This window comes from Leucoraja erinacea, unplaced genomic scaffold (genome assembly GCF_028641065.1).
Source record: "Leucoraja erinacea ecotype New England unplaced genomic scaffold, Leri_hhj_1 Leri_180S, whole genome shotgun sequence".
NCBI lineage: Eukaryota > Metazoa > Chordata > Chondrichthyes > Rajiformes > Rajidae > Leucoraja > Leucoraja erinaceus.
The window spans coordinates 144874-170181 of NW_026576081.1; the positions used below are offsets into that span (position 1 = coordinate 144874).

At 44.5% G+C, this 25308-nt stretch overlaps 1 pseudogene; it reads right to left on the minus strand.

Annotated features, from left to right (window-relative positions):
* Positions 1 to 24827: 24827 nt before the first annotated feature.
* Positions 24828 to 24933, minus strand: LOC129716180 (U2 spliceosomal RNA; annotated as a pseudogene).
* Between the last annotated feature and the right edge of the window lie 375 nt (positions 24934 to 25308).

The following is a 25308-nucleotide window of genomic DNA, read 5'->3' on the forward strand; positions in this document are numbered from 1 at the left end:
ACTGAAGATAGACACAAATTTCTGGAGTAACTCAGCGGGGCAGGCAGCATCTCTGGATAGACCAAATGGGTGACATTTCGGGTCGAGACCCTTCTTCAGACTGACAGTCAAGGGAGAGGGACAAATAGAGTTATGGAATGGTAAGATGTGAAAACGACGAGATCAAAGTTGAGAGATCTCAGTTGTCTAAGTAATTATTAAGGCATATAAAATCCTGGCAAATTTATAACAAAGAAATTGATAGAGAAATGGCAGTCAAACAAGTCCTACCATCCTTCGCCAAGTCCACAGCCTAGCAGATCATGACTGTCCAAGTATACACCCCTTACAGTGAGGGTATCTACCACTGTCATACTGTAACACAGTACATTTCAAACTTCATCATCTCATCTCATGAGGGCTTGAATACTAAAACAGGGATGTAATGCTGAGGCTCCATAAGGTGCTGGCAAGGCTGCATTTGGAATATTGTGAGCAGTTTTGGGCACCGTATCTGAGGAAGGATGTGCTGGCTCTGGAGAGGGGCCACAGGAGGTTTTGCAAGAATGATTCCAGGAATGAGTGGGTTAACCTATGATGAGTGTTTGTCGGCACTGGGCCTGTACTCGCTGGAGTTTAGAGGAAGGAAGGGGGACCTCGTTGAAACATTCAGAATAGTGAAAGGCTTGGATAGAGCGGATGTGGAGAGGATGTTTCCACAGTGTTCAAGAAGGAACTGCAGATGCTGGAAGATCGAGGGTACACAAAAATGCTGGAGAAACTCAGCGGGTGCAGCAGCATCTATGGAGCGAAGGAAATGGGTGACGTTTCGGGCCGAAGCCCATCTTCAGAAGAAGGGTTTCGGCCCAAAACGTCACCCATTTCCTTCGCTCCATAGATGTTGCTGCACCCGCTGACTTTCTCCAGCATTTTTGTGTACCTAGGGTGTTTCCACTAGTGGGAGAGTCTAGGACTAAAGGTCATAGCCTCAGAATTAAAGGACATTGTTTTGAGAACGAGATGAGGAGATATTTTTTTAGTCAGAGGTTGGTGAATCTGTGGAATTCTTTGTCACCTAAGGCTGTGGAAGCCAAGTCAGTGGATATTTTTAAGGCAGAGACAGATAGATTCTTGATTAGTACGGGTGTCAGTGGTTGTGGGGAGAAGGCAGGAGAATGGGGTTAGGAGGAAGAGATAGGTCAGCCATGATTGAATAGCGGAGTAGACTTGTTGTGCTGAATGGCCTAATTCTACTCCTATCACTTATGACCTCATAACCTCTCCTCTAGTCATCTCACCAGTTACTTTAAACATAAGGAAAACAAAATGGGGCCTGGTCAAAATAAATCTGGTGGCAAAATATCTTCAAATAAACTCATTTTGAGGGAAATGTGGAGTTGCCGGGATTTGAGGACGGGGAGTATTGAACCAGTGAGTTAGACTGAAGATCAACAAAGGATGAAGTTTCAACTGTGGGGCAAAAGCAGTGTGGGCAGTGGGTAAAAGTGCAAATAGCTTTGAGGCATGTAGGTTTTAGGAGCATGGTACGAGAAAGAAGAGTTATGTTCTCAAAAGCATTGAAGATAAGCAAGGTAAGTTTGCTTAATACAGCAAATTATTATTGATAGTTGTTCATTTCATATAGGACTAACTCTATTGATCAATGGATATTTGGAATATCTATAAGCTGAAATCAAGATGCTTCAGACTTCAGGGAATGTGTAAACATAGAAACATAGAAATTAGGTGCAGGAGTAGGCCATTCGGCCCTTCGAGCCTGCACCACCATTCAATATGATCATGGCTGATCATCCAACTCAGTATCCTGTACCTGCCTTCTCTCCATACCCTCTGATCCCCTTAGCCACAAGGGCCACATCTAACTCCCTCTCAAATATAGCCAATGAACTGGCCTCGACTACCCTCTGCGGCAGAGAGTTCCAGAGATTCACCACTCTCTGTGTGAAAAAAAGTTCTTCTCATCTCGGTTTTAAAGGATTTCCCCCTTATCCTTAAGCTGTGACCCCTTGTCCTGGACTTCCCCAACATCGGGAGCAATCTTCCTGCATCTAGCCTGTCCAACCCCTTAAGAATTGTGTAACTTTCTATAAGACCCCTCTCAATCTCCTAAATTCTAGAGAGTATAAACCAAGTCTATCCAGTCTTTCTTCATAAGACAGTCCTGACATCCCAGGAATCAGTCTGGTGAACCTTCTCTGCACTCCCTCTATGGCAAGAATGTCCTTCCTCAGATTTGGAGACCAAAACTGTACGCAATACTCCAGGTGTGGTCTCACCAAGACCCTGTCAACTGCAGTAGAACCTCCCTGCTCCTATACTCAAATCCTTTTGCTATGAAAGCCAACATACCATTCGCTTTCTTCACTGTGTATATTTTGGCAGTCTGATAAACGACTCCTGGAGTTTTCAACGTAACTTTATTCGAAAGTTCAAGTTGCAGCATACAGGTTTAACAGACACGACTGGCCACATCGGTGGTCAGCGCTGAACTAACGCGCGCAGGGGAAAAACCGCGCGAAAACAACAGCCCCTCCCAAGTCACGTGACCGCGACTTCCGAACGCTGGGCTCGATATCTGCGTGCGCTAGCAGACGCTGATACACTATATTGATATTAGACGGCATAACTTCACAATAACTATAAAGTTGATCTTGCACCAATTTTTAGTTGCCTTCTCTGATATCACAGCCTTGCTGAATTGATAAGAATAAAAAAGAAATTGGGTTGAAGTTATAATGCACAATATTAGCAATCAAATCCATCTTGAAGGATTAACGTGTTGTTTAATCATAGATGACAGAAACCTTGTATAGATAATAAAACCATAAATACAATAGAAGATTGATTGGAGTTTAAAGCTTGTCACAGCGGATTGCTGGTTCATTTTTCATACATGTTTATGATCTCTTTTAGGAAGTCTTATGAATCGTGATAATTTATTAGAGTGGCATTGGGGCTGGTACATTAAAAGCTGCTCAAACTTATTTGCCAGGTGACAAGACGCAAGTTGGCCATTCAGTTCCTCGTGTCCTTTGAACTGGCTGAACTGCACAAATAACAGTGGCGCAGCGGTAGAGCAGCTGCCTAAAGGGCCTGTCGCACGAGCATGCGACTCCATGCAGCAAGCGCGACCTAAAGGGCCTGTCCCATGAGTATGCGACTCCATGCGGCAAGCGCGACCTAACGTGGTCGCTTGAGCCATACGGCCTCGCGGGGCCGGTCCCACTTAGATCGCCGGAGCCGTATGGAGTTGTGCGGAGCTGGTCCCGACATCGCGCGGGGCTCCGATAAACTGCCGTGTTCAAAAATTCCGTGCGGCAACGGCCTGCCGGCCCGCAGCCATCTCGATGCCGTACGCACCGCCTCGACGTCGTACATCACGCGCGAACTTCCCGCGGACTTCGCTCAAACTTCATGTCACTCACTCGACCTCCGCACGGCCCCCACTTTTGGTTTGGTCGCGCTTGCCGCATGCAGTCGCATGCTTGTGGGACAGGCCCTTTAGGTCGCGCTTGCCGCATGCAGGTTGCATGCTCGTGAGACAGGCCCTGTACAGCACCAGAGACCCGGGTTCGATCATGAGTGCTCGTGCTGTCTACATGGAGTTTGTAGGTTATTCATGTGATGGTGTGGGTTTTTTCCAGTTACTCCGATTTCCTCCCACATTCCGAAGACATGCAGGTTTGTAGGTTAATTGACCTCTATAAATTGCCCCTAGTGTGTAGGATAGAACTAGTGTACCCTAATGGGCCTGTCCCACTTACGCAACTTTTTCGGCGATTGTCTGCACCCGTCATAGGTCCTTGCAGGTCGCTGAAAATTTTCAACATGGCGACCAGGATAAGGTACGACTCTTTGGGCGACTCCTCACGACCATATAGGCTTCACCCGCGACATGTCGCCAGGGTGTCACCTGTGTGGTCGTGAGTCGTCTCCTCAGTCGCCCAAAGAGTCGTAGCGTCTTTCTGGTCGCCACTGGATTTTCAACATGTTGAAAATGTTCTTATCATGTATCTACACATGATTCTCTTATCATGAATCTACGCACTGTAAATCGCTCATTTATAAGCATTAATTGTCTTTCTGCTGACTGTATACTACACAACAAAAGCTTGTCATTGTACCTCGGTATACGTGACAATAAACGAAACTGAAATTAGAACTGGCATACGGGCGATTCGACTTCTTCAAGTTTGAGGAAGGGTCTCGACCCGAAACGTCACCCATTCCTTCTATCCAGAGATGCTGCCCGCCCAGCTGTGTTACTCCATCATTTTTGTGCTGATCGGCAAAGTCTAAATGGGCCGAAGGGCCTAAATAGAGCATGAAAGAAAGCTTGCAGGTAATATAAAAACTGACTGTAAAAGCTTCTTTAGATATGTGAAGCGGAAAAGATTAGTGTAGACAAATGTAGGTCCCTTACAGTCAGAAACAGGTGAATGTATAAGAGGAAACAAGGAAATGGCAGACCAGTTAAATCAGTACTTTGGTTCTGTCTTCCCGAAGGAAGACACAAACAATCTCCCAGAAATACTGGGGGATCGAGGATCTAGTGGGAGGGAGGAACTGAAGGGAATCCACATTAGTCATGAAATGGTGTTAGGTAAACTGTTGGGACTGAAGGCAGATAAATCCCCAGGGCCTGATGGTCTGCATCCCAGAGTACTCAAGGAGGTGGCCCTAGAATTTGTGGATGCACTGGTGATCATTTTCCAATGTTCTATAGACTCTGGATTCGTTCCTCTGGACTGGAGGGTAGCCAATGTAACCCCACTTTTTAAGAAAGGAGGGAGAGAGAAAATGGGGAATTATAGACCTGTTAGCCTTACATCGGTTGTGGGGAAGATGCTTGTGTTAATTATTATAGATGTAATAGCAGCACATTTGGAAAGCAGTGACAAGATCGGTCAAAGTCAGCATGGATTTATGAAGGGGAAATCACGCTTGACTAATTTTCTGGAATTTTGTGAGGATGTAACAAGTAGAGTGGATAAGGGAGAGCCAGCGGATGTGGTGTCAAGCTCCCACACAAGAGATTAGTGGAAGGTAAGACCTCCCTGGTGGAATAAAACTCGGTGAAAAAAAGTTCTTACCTTCCACTACCTGCAACCTCTGGCAACCACCTACAACTAGCATCGCAACCGGCTTTGACTAAAAAATTACCGATTTTTAAAACGGCAACCTATTTTGAATTTTTTGAAATAATCGCCGGAACATAAAAGAAGCAGAAACACCTTTAGACCATTAGGGAGACTGACAAAAACCTCCGGGAACCGCACGGAAACCTTGGGTGGGGCGCAAAGTCTCCAAAGGTTTCCGTTCAGCTTTCCTATGTGGGACAGGGGCATAAGATTTAGCTTTTAGGGTAAACAGAATCAAGGGATATGGGGAAAAAGCAGGAACGGGGTACTGATTTTAGATGATCAGCCATGGTTACATTGAAACGCGGTGCTGGCTCGAAGGGCCGAATGGCTAACTCCAGCACCTATTTTTCTATGTTTCTATGAAAATGTCAAGAGTCCAGGAAACCTGCAGCAAAGGCTGGAGTTACTCTCCAGGGTAGGCATAGCTGATGAGAGAAAAACAAGATGAATATTTCAGTTTTAATTTTAGAGATGCAACTCGGAAACAGGCCCTTTGGGTCCACGCCGACCAGCGACCCCTGCACGTTAACACTGCACACACTAGGGACAATTTGCATTTAATCCAAGCCAATTAACCTGCATAACTGTACATCTTTGGAGTGTGGGAGGAAAGGGAAGATCTCGGAGGAAACCCACGCGGTCACGGGGAGAACATGCAAACACTGCACTGACAGCACCTGTAGTTGTGATCGAACCTGGCGCTGTTAGGGCTGTAAGGCAGCAACTCTACTGCTGCGCCAGCGTTCGTTGACATCTATTCATGGGATGCTGCCTCACCAGAAAACGCTTCCACCAAACTCTGTGTTGTCCTCTGATATCTTGTCATGAGGTTCATAGTGAAATTCTGTCAGGCAATGCTCCTGTAGAAACATAGAAACATAGAAATTAGGTGCAGGAGTAGGCCATTCGGCCCTTCGAGCCTGCACCGCCATTCAATATGATCATGGCTGATCATCCAACTCAGTATCCTGTACCTGCCTTCTCTCCATACCCCCTAATCCCCTTAGCCACAAGGGCCACATCTAACTCCCTCTTAAATATAGCCAATGAACTGTCCTCAACTACCCTCTGTGGCAGAGAGTTCCAGAGATTCACCACTCTCTGCGTGAAAAAAGTTCTTCTCATCTCGGTTTTAAAGGATTTCCCCTTTATCCTTAAGCTGTGACCCCTTGTCCTGGACTTCCCTAACATCGGGAACAATCTTCCTGGATCTAGCCTGTCCAACGCCTTAAGAATTTTGTAAGTTTCTATAAGATCCCCTCTCAATCTCCTAAATACTAGAGAGTATAAACCAAGTCTATCCAGTCTTTCTTCATAAGACAGTCCTGACATCCCAATGTGAAATACTTGGGATGATTTATTATGCTGCAGGTGCAGCATATGTACTAAATGGTATTCTGGTGCATTGCACTCCATATTTTGACGACCTAGGGGATTGAAATTACATTCCTCATGCCAATATACAATTGTTCTTCATTCAGTGACAGTAATTCAAAATACTCCAGTAAAATCCCACTCCCAAAATGTATATTCTGTAATCAGGCACTTTATATTTTATTTATTTAATTTGAAACTGCAAATTCATTTCAAGACAACTTAATAATGAGTCAGCTCAATGCATATTTCCACACTAAAAATTGATTTTAACTGCAGGAAAGAATGCATCTTATTAATTTGTTTCTTCAGGCAAAGCACCTTATTCATAAGCAGTATGTCAGCGATTTGCGTTATGGTTAAAGGGATTTTTGCCAATCCAAGTAATTCTTTATGAAAATGACTGATTCACACTTAACTAATGAGTTTTTTAGTTTTCAAAACCAAAATATAAAATCTGTCACATGTTCTGATAAGAAAAATCTAAAAGTCGATGAGTCTAATGCCCACACCTCGTGTTTGATTATTTTCACACAGGGAAAATAATTATCAGCATGAGATTGGGACAGGTTCATTCTCAGGAGATCAGTGCCAGGTATAGGTTCATCTCAGAGGCATAGAGCTACATTTCTATATCGTCCCAAAGTACATTGTAAACCATATAACCATATAACAATTACAGCACGGAAACAGGCCATCTCGACCCTTCTAGTCCATGCCGAACACATAATCTCCCCTAGTCCCATATACCTGCGCTCAGACCATAACCCTCCATTCCCTTCCCATCCATATAACTATCCAGTTTATTTTTAAATGATAAAAACGAACCTGCCTCCACCACCTTCACTGGAAGCTCATTCCACACCGCTACCATTCTCTGAGTAAAGAAGTTCCCCCTCATGTTACCCCTAAACTTCTGTCCCTTAATTCTCAAGTCATGTCCCCTTGTTTGAATCTTCCCTACTCTCAGTGGGAAAAGCTATTCCACGCCAACTCTGTCTATCCCTCTCATCATTTTAAAAACCTCTATCAAGTCCCCCCTTAACCTTCTGCGCTCCAAAGAATAAAACCCTAACTTGTTCAACCTTTCTCTGTAACTTAGTTCCTGAAACCCAGGCAACATTCTAGTAAATCTCCTCTGTACTCTCCCTATTTTGTTGACTAAACTTATTTGTTTGCCATTTCTTCCCCTATAATTCTTTGCTTCTCAGCCACATGTGAGGCTGCTAAAGAAGATGAGCGCCCATGGTATCAAAGAGGCAGATACTAGCATGGATATCAGGTTGGCTGGATGGCAGAGGCAAAGAGTGGTAATAAAGGTTTTTTTGTCCGGTTAGCTGCCTGTGGAGTTCCACAGGGCTCGGTGCTGGAGCCGCTGCTCTTCACATTGTATATTCATGATTTGGACGAAGGGATTGAAGGCATTGTGGCTACGTTTGTGGAAGATACGAAAATAGGTGGAGGAGCAGGTACTGTAGAGAAAGCAGGGACTCTGCAGATGGACTTGGATAGGTTGGGAGAGTGGGCAGGGAAGTGGCAAAGTGTAGCAAAGTGTAGAGTCATGCATTTTGGTAGTAGGAATAAAAGCATGGACTATTTTCTAAATGGGGAGAGAATCGGAAGAAATCGGAGGTGCAAAGGGACTTGGGAGTGCTGGTGCAGTATTCACAAAAAGTTCATCTGCAAGTTGAATCAGTAGTAAAGAAAGCAAACGCAATGCTAGCATTTATTTCGAGAGGGCTTGTATACAAAAACAGGGTTGTAATGTTGAGGCTCTAGAAGGTGCTGGTCAGGCTGCATTTGGAATATTGTGAGCAATATTGGGCACCATATCTGAGGAAGGATGTGCTGGCTGACAGGGTCCAGAGGAGGTTTACAAGAATGATCCCAGGAATGAGTAGGTTAACATATGATGAGCATTTGTCGGCACTGGGCCTGTACTCGCTGGAGTTTAGAAGAATGAGGGGGGGACCTCATTGAAACATACAGAATAGTGAAAGGCTTGGATAGAGTGGCAGTGGAGAGGATGTTTCCACTAGTGGGAGAGTCTAGGGCCAGAGGTGTTCTTTTAGGAAGGAGATGAGGAATCATTTATTTAGTCAGGGGGTGGTGAATCTGTGGACTTCTTTGCCACAGATGGCTGTTGAGGCAATGTCAGTGGATCGATGGGACATTGGTGGAGAGAGTCAATAGCTTTAAATTCCTGGGCGTGCATATTTCCGAAGATCTTTCCTGGACCCAGCACACCGATGCAATTATAAAGAAGGCACATCAGCAACTCTACTTCCCGAGAAGATTACGGAGATTCGGCATTCTCCTAAACGTCTACAGGTGCATGGCACAGAGCATTCTGACTGGTTGCATCGTGGCCTGGTTCGGCAACTTGAACAGCCAGGAGCGAACAAGACTACAAAAAGTTGTGACCGCTGCCCAGTTCATCACCGACTTTGACCTCCGCACCGTCGAAGGGATCTATCGTAGTCGTTGCCTCAAAAAGGCAACCAAAGTCATCAAGGAACCACACCATCCTGACCACACACTTATCTCATCATTGCCATCAGGAAGTAAGTACAGGAGCCTGAAAACTGTAACGTCCAGGTTCAGGAACAGCCTCTTCCCCACAGCCATCAGTCTATTAAACACAATGAATAAGCTCTGAGCTCTGAACTGCAAAAGACTATATTATTATTGCACTATATTTGTCATTTATTCAACTTTTCCTTTTTTTTCTCTTCCCCCGTTATGTATTATGTTTACATATTCACATATTCTGTTGTGCTGCAGCAAGTAAGAATTTCATTGTCCCATCCAGGACATATAAACATAGAAACATAGAAAATAGGTGCAGGAGTAGGCCATTTGGCCCTTTGAGCCTGCACCGCCATTCAATATGATCATGGCTGATCATCCAACTCAGTATCCCGTACCTGTCTTCTCTCCATACCCCCTGATCCCTTTAGCCACAAGGGCCACATCTAACTCCCTCATAGGATATATAGGACAATAAAACACTCTTGAATCTTGACTCAATATTTAAGGCAGAGATAGATGGATTCTTGATTAGTACGGGTGTCCGTGGTTATGGGGAGATGGGGTGAGGAGGGAGAGATAGATCAGCCATGATTGAATGACGGAGAAGACTTGATGGGCTGAATGGCCTAATTCTGCTCCCATCACCTATGATCTTATGATCTTCTTTCAGCCTCATTTTGTTAAGATCTTATTCAGAACACAACTCGGTAAAGAGGAGGCAAATTCCCACAAATTGCATGCAAGAACAAATGCAGAGCATATTCAATTGTAGGCCCACTTAGGTAACAGCTACTTACGTACAATCGCATTTATGTAAGCAATTCTTTAAGCCCATTGCATTATTTACGAGTCGCATGGCAATGCGCTGCTCAGTGGCAATGCGCTGCTGAGCATGCGGCCCTCTCTGCAGGCCACATCACCTCGGGATGAGCTCAATACCTTTAATGCACACTTTCAAAGGGAGAATAATAACACAACTACATGAGCCTCCACAGCACCTGATCATCCTGTGATCTCAGTTCTCAGTCTCTAAGATTGATTTTACAGCATCTTTCAAGAGGGTGTCCAATAAACAATAGACAATAGACAATAGGTGCAGGAGGAGGCCATTTGGCCCTTCGAGCCAGCACCGCCATTCAATGTGATCATGGCTGATCATCCCCAATCAGTACCCCATTCCTGCCTTCTCCCCATATCCCCTGACTCCACTATTTTAAGCGCCCTATCTAGCTCTCTCTTGAAAGTATCCAGAGAACCTGCCTCCACCGACTCACCACAGACTCACCGCTCTCTGTGAGAAAAAATGTTTCCTTGTCTCCGTTCTAAATGGCTTACTCCTTATTCTTACATAAGATGCCAGCCCAGACGGTACCGACCAGCGGTCCTCGAACACCAACACTGTCCTACACACACTAGGGACAATTTACGCTTATACCAAGCCAATTAACCTACAAACCTGTACGTCTTTGGAGTGCGGGAGGAAATCGAAGATCTCGGAGAAAACCCACGCAGGTCACGTGGAGAACGTACAAACTCCGTACAGACAAGCGCCCTTAGTCAGGATTGATCCCGGATCCGTGGCAGTAACTCTACTGCTACGCCACAACACTACCCCTATTTTTGGGAGTTCATTCTCCATTGCTAAATCTCTGAGTTGAACAAATGACAATTGTTAGGAATGCATGACAGTCTCCTACACACCAACTCATGTAAATATAAAACACTTTTTTTACCTTCCACCATAATCAAACCTTTATTTGCATTATGTGTCTAATATTTTATGTACAAAACATTTATATTTAGAGCCTCTTGATAGCTCAATGTTCTGCACAGCTCCTGGATATGAAGGAAGCTTAACATTTGCAGGTGGGACTAGGGTAGCTGGGACATTGTTGGCCAGTATGGGCGTTGGGCCGAAGGGCCTGTTTCCACACTGTACATGCTACAATAACAATTAGAAACATAAAAACATAGAAAATAGGCACAGGTGTATGCCATTCGGCCCTTTGAACCAGCACCGCGATTAAATATGACCATGGCTGATCATCTAAAATCAGTTCCCATATCCCTTGAGTCCATTAGCCATAAGAGCTAATTGATTGCGGGATCAATAGTGGTCTGGCCAACAACCAACATGGTGCCATGGAATTATTTGTGTGAAACTAAAAGGTTCCTTCCACTTAGCACCGGGCTTCATCCTAGATGTTTGCACTCACATTACCGGAGCAACAATTTGGAACAACATCCTTTGACTCAACTTGAGAAGCTCTGGCTATTAGATCAGGTCAATGTTTTGATTTCATGTCAATAGACAATTGACAATAGACAATAGGTGCAGGACTAGGCCATTTGACCCTTCGAGCCAGCACCGCCATTCAATGTGATCATGGCTGATCATCCACAATCAGTACCCCGTTCCTGCCTTCTCCCCATATCCCCTAACTCTGCTATTTTTAAAAGCCCTATCTAGCTCTCTCTTGAAAGCATCCATAGAACCTGCCTGCACCGCAGAGAATTCCACAGAATCACCACTCTCTGTGAGAAAAAGTGTCTCCTCGTCTCCGTTCTAAATGGCTTACTCCTTATTCTTAAATTGTAGCCCCTGGTTCTGGACTCCCACAACATCGGGAACATGTTTCCTGCCTCTAGTGTGTCCAAGCCCTCAACAATCTTATATGTCATTGAGTCATAGATTCATACAGTGTGGACACAGGCCCTACAGCCCAAGTTACCCACTCCAGCCAATGTTTCCCAGCTACATGCGTCCCACCTGCCTGCATTTGGCCCATATCCCTCCAAACCTGTCCTATCCATGTACCTGTCTAACAGTTTCTTAAATGTTGGGATAGTCCCTGCTTCAACTACCTCCTCTGGCAGCTTGTTCCATTCACCCACCACACGTTGTGTGAAAAATTTACCCCTCAAGATTCCTATTAAATCTTTTCCCCTTCACCTTAAACCTATGTCCTCCGGTCCTCGATACTCTGGTCCTCATTGCCTCTCAAGAAATGTAACTAGGAATGACGAAAACTCATAAGAACTATGTTTGAGCATTAATTTCAGCCAAACTGCAGCAAGAACCTTAACTTCCAACCCACTGGGGTCAGAGGATGGGGGAGTCACAATTTGAATGGATAATCCATTACATGATTTAAAATGTATTCATTGTACACTGACTCGCATTTTCATTCTGATGAAGGAACCCATACCTGAAACATTAACTGTTGTTTTTCCACAGTTTCTGCTCGACCTAACAATTGTTTCTTCTGTTATCGCTTTTCATCTCAGGTTTCCAACGCCTGCAGTTATTTAAAACTGTTGTTCTGTTTCTTTGAGAGGACGGGTTCTCCTCCTGAACCCTTGTCCACGGTCAAAGGGGCATGCAATCACGGGCAATGAGCAGGGCTGCTAAATGAATGGGACTTAATGTAATGTTTTCTGAAAGTCATAACTACTCTTAATTCACACATGTACTGACTTCACAGCCCAACACCCGGACTTCCATCTATTCTATCCACGTACTGAAATTTGGAACTGTAATGTGTATTGTAACTGTAATTTTTAATATTTGGATTTTTGTTGTTGTTGTAATATTTAATATAATCTTTAAACATCTGCCTAAGAATACTATCTATTCTTCCTTCACCATTTTTCCTTTATAGATATGTATATAGCGCCGCAGAATTGTGCACCTATCGCCCCCCCCCCTTTTGTTTTGTTTTCTGTTTCTTGTTTTGTTGTACTAAATTATATGTATACACTGAGTACGAGCTGCTTTTAATCTCACTGTACATGTATAGTGACAATAAATGGCATATCTATATCTAACAGGTCATCTGTGCAGTGGAGTTGCAGAGGGATATGGGGAAAAACCAGGAACGGGGAACTGATTTTGGATGATCAGTCATATTGAATGGTGGTGCTGACTCGAAGGGCCGAATGGCCTACTGCTGCACCTGTTTTCCATGTTTCTCTGCTTCTGTGCTTCTAGTTTAAATTGAGTTGGATTTTGGGACAACTGAAAATTGCAGGATCATGGTTAAGTCAGGTTTAACAATTACTCTCGTGGAACTGGAGTATATGTGACAGACAGTAAAGTATATTCTGTGAGGGTAGGGTAATGTAAAAGTGTGCTCCACATTTTTGGATCAAGTGAAACAATTAGTTTTTAGTGGACGCAGATAATTTGAATTTGGCTGAATTGTTATGGAAACGCTCCAGGCCTCCACAACGTTGCAGATACGCCCATTGACTCTACCAACCTGAATGGGCAAGCCCAAATTAGAAGTTCAGCAAAATAATTCAATCTAGTTATTAACAATTTTTCTGATTAAATCTTCATCTCTTAAAAACTGCAGGACGTCTTCAAAACCTGTGGCAAGTTTGCGAATCATCTGTTTTCAATTCATAATTTAGAACATGTGCAAAAAGGAACTGCAGATACTGGTTTAAACCAAAGATAGACGGAAAAAGTTAGAGTAACTCAGCGGGACAGAAACATAGAAAACAGGTGCAGCAGTAGGCCATTCGGCCCTTCGAGTCAGCACCGTCATTCAATGTGACTGATCATCCAAAATCAGTTCCCCGTTCCTGTTTTTTCCTGTTATTTAGTGCATTTCATTGTCTCTGTACTGTACACTGCACAATGACAATTAAAGTTGAATCTGAATCTGAATCTGAATCTGACAGGCAGCATCTCTGGAGAGAAGGAATGGGTGACGTTTCGGGTCGAGACCCTTCTACAGACTGGTTAGAGATAAGGGAAACGAGAATTATAGACAATGATTTAGAACATGGTTGTTTGAAATTCAAAGCCTTCCATTTGCCAATATTTTCTTTATTGTTGATATTCTGCCTCCGAACCTCACGAGTTCATGACCTCACTGCCTGTGTGGTCAAAACTGAAATCAAAGCTGGAGTTTAGAAGAATGAAGGGGGAACTCATTGAATTTTACAGAATAGTGAAAGGCTTGGATAGAGTGGACGTGTAGAGGATGTTTCCACTAGTGGGAGAGTCTAGGACCAGAGCTCTCAGAATCTAAGGACATTCCTTTAGGAAGGATATGCGGAGCGATTTCTTTACTCAGATGGTGGTGAATCTGTGGAATTCATTGCCACAGAAGGCTGTAGAGGTTGTCAATGGATATTTTTAAGGCAGAGATGGATAGATTCTTGATTATTAAGGGTGTCAGGGGCTATGGAAGGCGGGTGAATGCGGTTAGGAGGGAGAGATAGATCTGCCATGATTGAATGGCGGAGTGGACTTGATGGGCCAAATGACCTATTTCTGCTCCGATCACTTATGATGTTATGACCTAATGACTATCATTTTGTTAATCCCTTGCAGATATAGAAACTGTATTATTAAATCTGGCAGACAATAAAGCCCATCATAACTACATCATTGTAATGCAGATCAAAATTAAAATCCATGGGAACATTAATGGACCATCAAGGAAATCTAGCAGGGCATCAGTGCCAGAAGCATCAAATGATTTGGCGATCGAAAGTCTCCAGCACTCAAATGAGTACCTTTTATCGAACATTTTTTAAACCAAATCTTATTTATATTGATAATAATCCAGGGCTGCACAGTGGTGTAGCCTTACGGTGCCAGAGATCACGGTTCAACCCCGACAACGGGTGCTTGTACGGAGTTTGGACATTCTCTCTGTAACCATGTGGATTTTCTTAGAGATCTTTGGTTTCCTCCCACACTCCAAAGACGTACAGGTTTGTAGGTTAAAAGGCTTGGTATAAGTGTAAATATGTCTCTAGTGTGTGTAGGATAGTGTTGATGTTCGGGGATCGCTGGTCGGCGTGGACTCGATGTGCCGAAAGGCCTGTTTCTGTGCTGTATCTCTAATCTAAACTGTTTGATGCTGCAGAGGTATTGCACTGAATTATATTAAATCATTGCATTGGCTGTGCTTTGAATAATTCAGTACCTGTTTGGGTGTTGCTGTACATATCATGTGATTGCAGACATTCTCTGTAGGTCTTGCTGATTACTGTGATATTTCCTCTCTCAGCCACTATTGCAGATATTGCTAATTATTGCAAATATATTACTGATTGCTGCAGTATTTCCTATGTCAACTGTTACTCTGAATATTACTGCTAATGGCATCAACTATTACTGCAAATATTACTGATCACTGTAATATTTTCTCTGTCACCAGTTTCTACAGATATTGCTGCGTATTACGTATAGGAAAGAACTGCGGATGCTGGTTTACACTGCAGAAAGACACAAAATGCTCGAGTAACTCAGCGGGTCAGGCAACATCTCCGGAAAAAAGGAACAGGTGATGTTTCAGGTCGAGACCCTTCTTCAGAATGAGAGTCAGAGGAGAGGGAAACAAGAGATATGGAAGGTACATGGGAAAAAATGCAAGATATGCAAAAATAAATGATGATCAAGGAAAGGTGGAGCCCACAATGGTCTATTGTTGGCTGTGGGGTAGGTGACAGCGTTATACAGATCGTTAAACTCAATAGGATGATAGTGAAACTAGTGCAATGGATAGGGTGGGGGAGGGAAGTAGAGAGAGGGATGCAAGGATTACTTGAGGTTAGAGAAAACAATATTCATACTGTTGGGTTGTCACCTATCCCATGACCAACAATGGACTATTGTGGGCTCCATATTTCCTTGATCAGCAAATCTTTTTGCATAATTTGCATTCATTTGTCATATGTACCTTCTATATCTCTTGTTTTCCATGTGCTTGACCCTCAGTCTGAAGAAGGGTTGTCGACCCGAAACGTCCAATCCTCCTTTTCTCCAGAGATGCTGCCTGACCCGCTGAGTTACTGCCTGACTTGCTGCGTGTTAGGATGTTTCATTATGGTTACTGGGGTGAAATGACTGGGCGGTCTTTTTCTACAATACGTTGCAATGTTTGAACTTGTATTTGTGGTTAACTTTCAGTTGCTTGCCGGATTACGACTGAACAAGTAGACCACAGGAAGTCCGATGGGTAAGTGGAGCCAATCTTTGTCATGTGTGCAGGTGACAAGCCTCAGGAAGATGTGATTATCACCAGATAGGAGAGGAAAACCTTCTGCCTGGAATTTCAATCTGCCCGCACAGTAGCAGATTTTCCACATTTCCTTCCCTTTCATTTGTACATCGGTGATGCCTGTGGGTCTGCAACCCTGTAGCTAATTCTTCACCTACCATGCTTTCCGTTTGTGAATTCAGGTCAATTGTTCTTCTAGCTCATCGAGCTTCCGCAGTTGAGCCTGTTACTAGAAGCACTCTCATCTTCAGTGGCTGGATGTTAAGTACACCCTAGGCACCAATATCAAGGGAACTGAATCTTCAATATTCTAGTTTGCCAAAGGCTAAGTCAAGTTACACTAAATTATAGATGGAGTTGGACTGTAAGCCGACTCAGTAAGAATGAACTCCATGGTATGTTGGATATTATTTAGCCCTGGTATTTTGGGTGTAATGCTCCAATTTTGTAAACTAAAAAAATGTTTTATTTTTATAAAAATGACCCTGTCAAGTGTCCTGTGCGGTTTAAACTCCCCACTTTCCTTAATTCAACCAGAATGGGTTTAATTAGCTGTATGTGCAAGGAATCCAACTGCCTGGTCTGTTTGTTCATAGAAACATAGAAACATAGAAAATAGGTGCAGGAGTAGGCCATTCGGCCCTTCGAGCCTGCACCGCCATTCAATATGATCATGGCTGATCATCCAACTCAGTATCCTGTACCTGCCTTCTCTCCATACCCACTGATCCCGTTAGCCACGAGGGCCACATCTAACTCCCTCTTAAATATAGCCAATGAACTGGCCTCAACTACCTTCTGTGGCAGAGAGTTCCACAGAATCGCCTACTCTCTGTGTAAAAAATGATTTTCTCATCTCGGTCCTAAAAGATTTCCCCTTTATCCTTAAACTGTGACCCCTAGTTCTGGACTTCCCCAACATCGGGAACAATCTTCCTGCATCTAGCCTGTCCAACCCCTTAAGAATTTAGTATTTGTACTCACAAATGTATTTTAGTTCAGTTTAGTTTGGTTTAGAAATACAGCGCAGACACAGGCCCTTCGGCCCACCGAGTTCGTGCCGACCAGTGATCCCCGCACATTAACATTATCCTACTACACTTGTACCAAGCCAATTAACCTACAAACCTGTACGTCTATGGAGTGTGGGAGGAAACTGAAAATCTTGGCGAAAACCCACGCGCCCTTGGGGAGAACGTATAAATTCCGTACAGACAGCACCCGCAGTCGGGATCGAACCCGGGTTCCCAGTGCTGCAAGGTAGGGCCACTGTGTCACCCCATTTTCCCAATAGTTTTTAGCAAAGTATGACATATGAATAAGAAATAATGTCCAATTTAAGAGCAGGGGATACTGAGGATAATATTTTTGAAGACGCTGTGTTTTGTCTGTAGTTTGTGTTTGCTAATCATTTTATTTTGCGGTTGGCTTGGTATTTGATGTCAAAATTGAGTTGAAAGGGTCTCCTGCTGCATTTATGCAAATGTGAGTGAAGAATAGTTAAGTATGAGTTAGGTACAATCTGTCAACTATCAGGAGTTCAGACACTAACCTTGTTTGACAGGAACTAATCAACTATCTTCACTATGCCAGACTACAATGGTTTAATGTTGCTTCATTTGTTACATCTACAAATGCACAGTGAAATTATTTTTGCATATTTTGCGCATGCGGTTGCCATCATGTTTTGGCGCCATGATCCAAAGTCCCGCGCGCTCTATGTACTGGATCAGTTCCCGTGAACCGACGTCCCACTCCTCCCCTCGCCTGGCCATCTTTGTGTCCGGGGGCCGCCTTCTGCAGCCCACCTTGAAGGCGCTGGAGGCATTACTCCGGTTCACCCTCCGACTGCCCCTTGCTCCTCGCATCCGATGTCTCCAGCTCCATATAACCATATAACCATATAACAATTACAGCACGGAAACAGGCCATCCCGACCCTTCTAGTCCGTGCCGAACACGTATTCTCCCCTAGTCCCATATGCCTGCGCTCAGACCATAACCCTCCATTCCTTTCCCGTCCATATAACTATCCAATTTATTTTTAAATGATAAAAACGAACCTGCCTCCACCACTTCCACTGGAAGCTCATTCCACACAGCCACCATTCTCTGAGTAAAGAAGTCCCCCCTCATGTTACCCCTATACTTCAGTCCCTTAATTCTAAAGTCATGTCCCCTTGTTTGAATCTTCCCTACTCTCAGTGGGAAAAGCTTGTCCACATCAACTCTGTCTATCCCTCTCATCATTTTAAAGACCTCTATCAAGTCCCCCCTTAACCTTCTGCGCTCCAAAGAATAAAGCCCTAACTTGTTCAACCTTTCTCTGTAACTTAGTTGCTGAAGCCCAGGCAACATTCTAGTAAATCTCCTCTGTACTCTCTCTATTTTGTTGACATCCTTCCTATAATTAGGCGACCAAAATTGTACCCCATACTCCAGAATTGGCCTCACCAATGCCTTGTACAATTTTAACATTACATCCCAACTTCTATACTCAATGCTCTGATTTATAAAGGCCAGCACTGGTGGGTGGGCCATTTCACCATGCGCGGGTCACTTTGGGTGGGTCTTGCCAACAGATGAGCCTTTGGGTGGGTTTGCGGTCCCGTTGATAAACTGTAACATCAAAACATAAGAAACCAGAGTAGAGTAAGGCCATTTAACTCCTTGAGATGATACTGATCTGATATTAGCCTCAGCCCCATAACTCTCGACTCCCTTGAAACTCTGTCAATCTCAGCTTTGAATATTTTCACTAATTCAGCTTCTGTAACTCTCGGGAGTAGAGAATTCAAAAGGCACCCAAGATAGAAGAAATCCCTCCTTTAACTCTGTTTTAAGTGATCATCAGGCTCTGTTGCAGATCCACCCTTCACCAACTACCTTTCCAACCTCATCAATATTCTAGATTACATTTCCTCCCAACTACAAATAACATTAACCCAAACTGTACACCATCAAGATGCTGCGTATGACGTCAACACGCTGTATCCGCCGTTGAGACGCTGCGTACGCCCTGAATGCGCCTGCGGGCCGACAGGCCGTTGGCGCGCGAAGATTTCGGGCAGTGCGGGATTTTTGGAGCCCCGCGCGATGTCGGGACCAGCCCCGCACAACTCCATACGCCTCCGCGCTTGGAAGTGGGCCCGGCCCCGTGCAGCCGTACGCCTCAAGCGACCACGTTTGGTCGCGCTAGACGCATGCAATCGCTGGTGGGACAGGCCCTTTACTATCAGTGCAGTTTAACTTTCTACGTCTCGTCTCGAATGGATCAACTGGGCTTATATTCACTAATTAAAGGATCGACTGGGGTTATATTCACTGGAATTTAGAAGGATGAGAGATGATTTTATAGAAACATATAAAATTCTTAACAGATTGGGACAGGCTAGATGCAGGAAAAAAAAAGAATCAGGGGTCACAGTTTGAGAATAAGGAGTAGGCCATTTAGGACTGAGATGAGGAAAAAGTTTTTTCAGCCAGAGAGTTGTGAATCTGTGGAATTCCCTGCCACAGAAGGCAGTGGAGGCCATTTCACTGGAAGATTTCAAGAGAGTTAAATATAACTCTTAGGGTTAATGGAATCAAGGGAAATGAGAAGAAAGCAGGAACAGGGTATTGATTCTGGATGATCAGCCATGATCATATTGAATGGCGGTGCAGGATCGAAGGGTCGAATGGCCTACACCTGCACCTACTTTCTATGTTTCTATATTTCTATGTCCCATACATAGTCTTTTTGTTGATTGCATAGCATGCAAGGGGCCTTCGTGAGTAGCTCGCGGCAGAGGGCTTCCCGAGGTGCCTGCCCGGATGGTTCATCAGTCGGCAGGACCTCAGAGTGGACTTGATGGGCCGAATGGCCTAATTCTACTCCTATCCCTTATGACCATCTGACCTTTCAAAGAAGGAAATCTTTTTTTTTACTCAATCATCGAAGTTATTTGTGATCGTGTGCAAACTTGTTGCATCCTCCTCATCGTCCCACCACCGGCAGCGATGTTTGCAGATTTGCTGAAACATTATTCCATTGATCACGGGTTTCCAATCATATCAAGAACCCACCACCAGCCAATTGCCAGGTGTATTTTGGATCAGATTTGCCAACTTGCCCTGCAACCCATGGGATCAAAGGTTTTGGAGGAGCCATTGTTAAAGGCTTTAATGAACTCTGCATAGACTATATCAACTGCATCAACTTCACATTATGTTACCCTGAGAAATGTCATCAAATTAGCTGGACAGCATCTCCCCGAACAAAACGATGTTGACAATCTTTCCTGCCTTTCCAAATGCAGATTTTGGACTGCTGTACCTTTCACCATTGTGTGAATGTTGACCCTGAACATTCATTGTTTCATTTTCAAATGACTCCCACTTGTCTGATGTAGATGCAGGAACACACAACACAGGAGCACAAACAGACTAACACAACCAGGCTTCAACCCCTTTTCTGTACCAGATCCCCATAAACCTCTCCATCCCCCCTTCCCTCCCTCCCTTCCCCCTTCCCTCTCACTTTGCCTCCCACATAATATTCAGCCATTCTCTAATTCTCTCTCTTCAGAGGGGCAATACAGTGGTGTGCTGGTATAACTGCTACCTCACAGCACCAGAGACACAGGTGGGCCAAAGGGCCTGTTTCCACACTGTACCTCTGAACTAAACTAAACACTCTTCCAGAGCAACGTTTTGCACATTAAATGTCAGCATACAGAGTTCAGTGACTGAATCAAGATGCATGCATGTTAACAATGCATAATGCAGTTGTGTGATCACTCTGGAAACATAGAAACATAGAAATTAGGTGCAGGAGTAGGCCATTCGGCCCTTCGAGCCTGCACCGCCATTCAATATGATCATGGCTGATCATCCAACTCAGTATCCCGTACCTGCCTTCTCTCCATACCCCCTGATCCCCTTAGCCACAAGGGCCACATCTAACTCCCTCTTAAATATAGCCAATGAACTGGCCTCAACTACCCTCTGTGGCAGAGAATAGTAAGATTAAACGAGAACTTACCAGTTTGAAGTTTGATCTGTATTTTATGAGGAGTTACGATGAGGGATTTCGTGAAGAAGCCCGCTTCCACGCATGCGTGTCATACTTCAAAGCAGCGGTGTGAGGTCACAGGAACCTATAATGATCTAACATAGTAAGATTACCAAAGAGATACCAGTTTTTGATATGATCATAAGAGGGTGGGAGCGGAGGGCACGAAATCCCTCATCGTAACTCCTCATAAAATACAGATCAAACTTCAAACTGGTAAGTTCTCGTTTAATCTTACTATTTTACTTCGGAGTCACGTGAGTGACTTCGTGAAGATTTCAAAGCTCTGTGACCTCATGCCGTGGAACAAGTCCATGCTTCACAAACTGCCTTGGGTATTGGGAGAGAGCATCATTAGTAATTTTAAAACACAATTATACAAAGAGTTGTGTGGTATAACGAAAAAATATATAACATTTTTTAAAATTTGAGAACCATAGCCCTGTAACCTTTCGGGCAAATTATTTTGTTGAACATAAAATGTTTTCTTAATACAATGATGGCTCCAAAAAATAACTGGTTTATTATAAAACCTGTGGAAAAACCCTTTTTGAATGACCATGCTGCCATTCTGAGGATTTGGTCTGTGGGTACCTGTACAATTTTTGCTGCGGATGTTGCTGCAGCCCTGGTGGAATGAGAGTTAAAACATTAGTGTCTATTTCTGCCATTTTTAGGACCTATTTGAGCCACCTTGATATAGTTTGAGTCATGACCCTTTCATGCGGTTTCTTGTAAGAGATAAACAACTCCATTCTCTGACCTCGAATGTTCTTAGTATATTCTATGTATTGTTAGATGTGTCTTGCTATACACAGTCGTTTGCCATATGGGTGTACCATAAATTCAAACACTTGACCCGAGGAACCCGATCTGTTTTCTTTTATTAAATCCTGTATGACAACACCAGTTTCTCGGTGAGATGATCAGGGAGTCCAGGCTCAGTTTGCTTAATGGCTGGACTTGTTGTGCGGTAAATAACACCATGAGCATAACCATCTTCCTGGACTGTTACTGAAGTGACAACGCTGTTATGAGCTACAAGCTCCTCAGCATGTTGAGAAACGACACCCACGTCCCAGATTTCGGAGTACCTGGTTTTCTTACCAGGGGTGCGTTCCCACCGCGTGCCGCTCTGTTCCTTGTGATAGGTAATTGGAGAGTGCACTTGTGGCACTATTGATGGCACTGTAGCTCCATCGATTATCATAATGGAGGCTTGTTAAAAATCCAATACGGCCAGAAATTCTTGGCCTGTTGGTCGAGGTTGTTGTCCAAGCAGTATATGCCCCATTCTTGATGTGTCCAAGGTACTGCTTCCGTGTTGACAGTCTTAGTGCAGATGAGATGAGATTCATCGTCCTGTCTGACAGCCCACTGCCGTGTAGTGGGTCTTTTAGACTCTACCAATCAATAAATCCATAGTCTTATGGCATGGATGACTGCCTCCAGTCACTGGATAAATTAATAATTTTTGGCTATGTACATTAGGGAACATGGTTCTAACACCATCCCCTGTATGACCGAATACCATGATTTAGTAGGCCAGTCGGGTACTTTGAGAATTCCAGATGCCGAGTGAAGTTCAATTTTCCCTAGTACCCCATTGATGGGGCCGAACGGGGGAAATACATCACCCTATGGCTTTGTTTACATAACAATGCCAAGCTGGTTTTAGAATTTTAGTAAATAATATTGGGGCTGATGATTGCCCCTTTTGTAAGCTCTATATTGCCAAAGTTCCTCTTTTGAGTCAATGCCTGCCATATAGAAAACCGCAGCTGACACCAAGTCTTTATCAATAATAAGAGTATCCATCTTAAAATGAATATCTAGAACAAATGTGTTTAGGGTTAAAATCAAATGATAATCCTGCAACCCTACTCTATTTTATTTAATAAATATGTTTGATACAATTCTAATGTTCCATGAAAAGTATGCTCAATCACACCTTTCGTGTACAATTTTTTGTAGCACCATGTGGGTTTTGGATTGTTTGGTTTATGTAAGGACAAAATGCCCTTCTGGTGTATGTTGTACTGTGGTTTTTGGGATGAGTAAATCCTATCAGATAACCCTGAATACTGCTGAGATTATATGAATCTGTAGTGATTATATACCATACATAACTGTAGTGTTGCAACCTCCCCTACCATCGTAGGTTCCTATTTTAACAGAATAAAACCCACCCACCTACCTCCATGGTTACCGGTGGTTGAGTTATTTCCTTGGTTTTTTGAAAAGGAGGTTCTGGTTTGATATCTCTTGTTCGGGGTTGTGTGGGAGGTTGAGGCTTCCGCATCTTCCAGGGTGGCCGCCCTGGCCATACCCTAAAAAAGGATCCTGCGGGTTATATTGATTTCTGGCACTGCCACTGGTATGAGCCACATTTTTTATGGCCTTGCCTGTGGTTGGTATCATGCCCCAAAATAGGCCCTTGCGCTGGCCTTGATGAGCCCCAGTGTCTTGGCTTTGTCCACCCACGGTTCTTTGTTTGCAAATGGTAGCATTTTGGGGTCCTAGTGCTGGCTGAATGGCCGCCTTCCACGTGTAGTTCAGGTCATATTGCATATTACTAAACAGAGCTAGTGCGTCTTGATGGTCTTGGTTACCTACGTTTAGTCCAGGGTGCGGGTGTATGCTATGATGCCTTCCGTGAATCCCTTTAAGGTTCTCTGGATCTTGAGGTCCTGGTTCCTGATGTTCGTCCCCATATGCTGCCAAATGCATTGGTTTACACTGGGCACCCGTAATGCCTCACCGTTGCCAGGTGGCAGATGTCTGGCCAGTGTCTGTAAATTTTTCTTGTTGGCGTTTGTGGCCAGACATATAGTAATACTATTGCCATCCTGGATCCAAGTCTACCCATGTTTGACTTGGCTAAAGTAATCAGCCACCATGTCCAGCAGAGTCCCTGCTGTGTTAGGATCATGGGACGCTGTATTACCAGGCTCTGGCCCATCAGGGTCCTGCCTACTCTTTTTTATAGAGTTAGAGATCTCTAGGGTCCCGCACGGGGTACCCATGTGGGGCTTAACTGCTGCCCACTTGTCTTTTGTTCTGCGGACCCCTCTTGCAAGTCAACCCAGAACTGACCCACAGTGCTCCCCTCTGATGGGGTAGAAGCATTGTGCAGCCCTCAAAGAGGTACTGCTGTGGGTTATCACGTTGGAGCAAGGCTCCATACACCGCTTCTTCCCGCTCCAGCCCTCTCGGGCGCTGGTTGCCGGCGGTTTTATGCAAAGTCGGACCCTTCTGAGTCCACTACCTTGTTTGATATGTGTCTAGCCTTACCGCTCGGCCGCATGGATCTGGCCGGTGCGGGGCCGACATCGGGCACAGCTGATCCCACTACGGTTGATCCAAGTGCCGCTGGCTGCTGCTGGCTGCCTGCTGTTCCATGGTCCTCCTTGTCCAGTTTTGTCCTTCCTTCCGTGGAGTGGATATGGCCGGTGTGGAGGATAACTGGCACAGCTGCTTCCATCTATTCCTTTAACCCGGCTTCAACGCTCTCAGCGCTCCTGGCTGCTCCTTTATCTTAGACCCCTGGGACCGACCCCCATACTGACGGTACTGGTCCCTTGCGGTCGTTGCAGCCGGTCAACCCCACTCTAATGCCCTCAATTCTGGGCACTCTTACTTATATGGTCCTTAGATAAGGGACATATAAGACATTCAAACTGATGATAACAGCTACTATAGTTTTTATTTAATATATGGTCCCTAGATAAGGGATGAATCAGATATTAAACTGATAAGAACAGATACTACACTTGATCTTAGCCAAAAGGCCCAGAAGTGATTATTGTAACTAAAAACCCCGCTGGGACCGACCCTGGTACTCACATACTGGTCCCTTGTAGTAGATTGCAGCCAGTCAACTGCAAAGTCCTTTGCTGCCGAGAAATGAATTTTCTCACCGTGCTGGAGCGAAGTTGGGCACCGGTGTTTTCCCTCTCCGGGAATCGATGTGCCCATGCTGCTCCTGCCGTTGCCAGCTCCTGCCGTTGCCAGCTCCTGCCGTTGCCAGCTCCTGCCGCTGCCAGCGCTCCTGCCGCTGCCAGCGCTCCTGCCGCTGCTGCCGCTGCCGCTGCCGACTGCCGTTACTGCTCTCCTGCCGGCTGCCTGCACTCCGCGGTTCTCCCGCCGGCATTCTGCAGCTGACATGGACCCAGTCC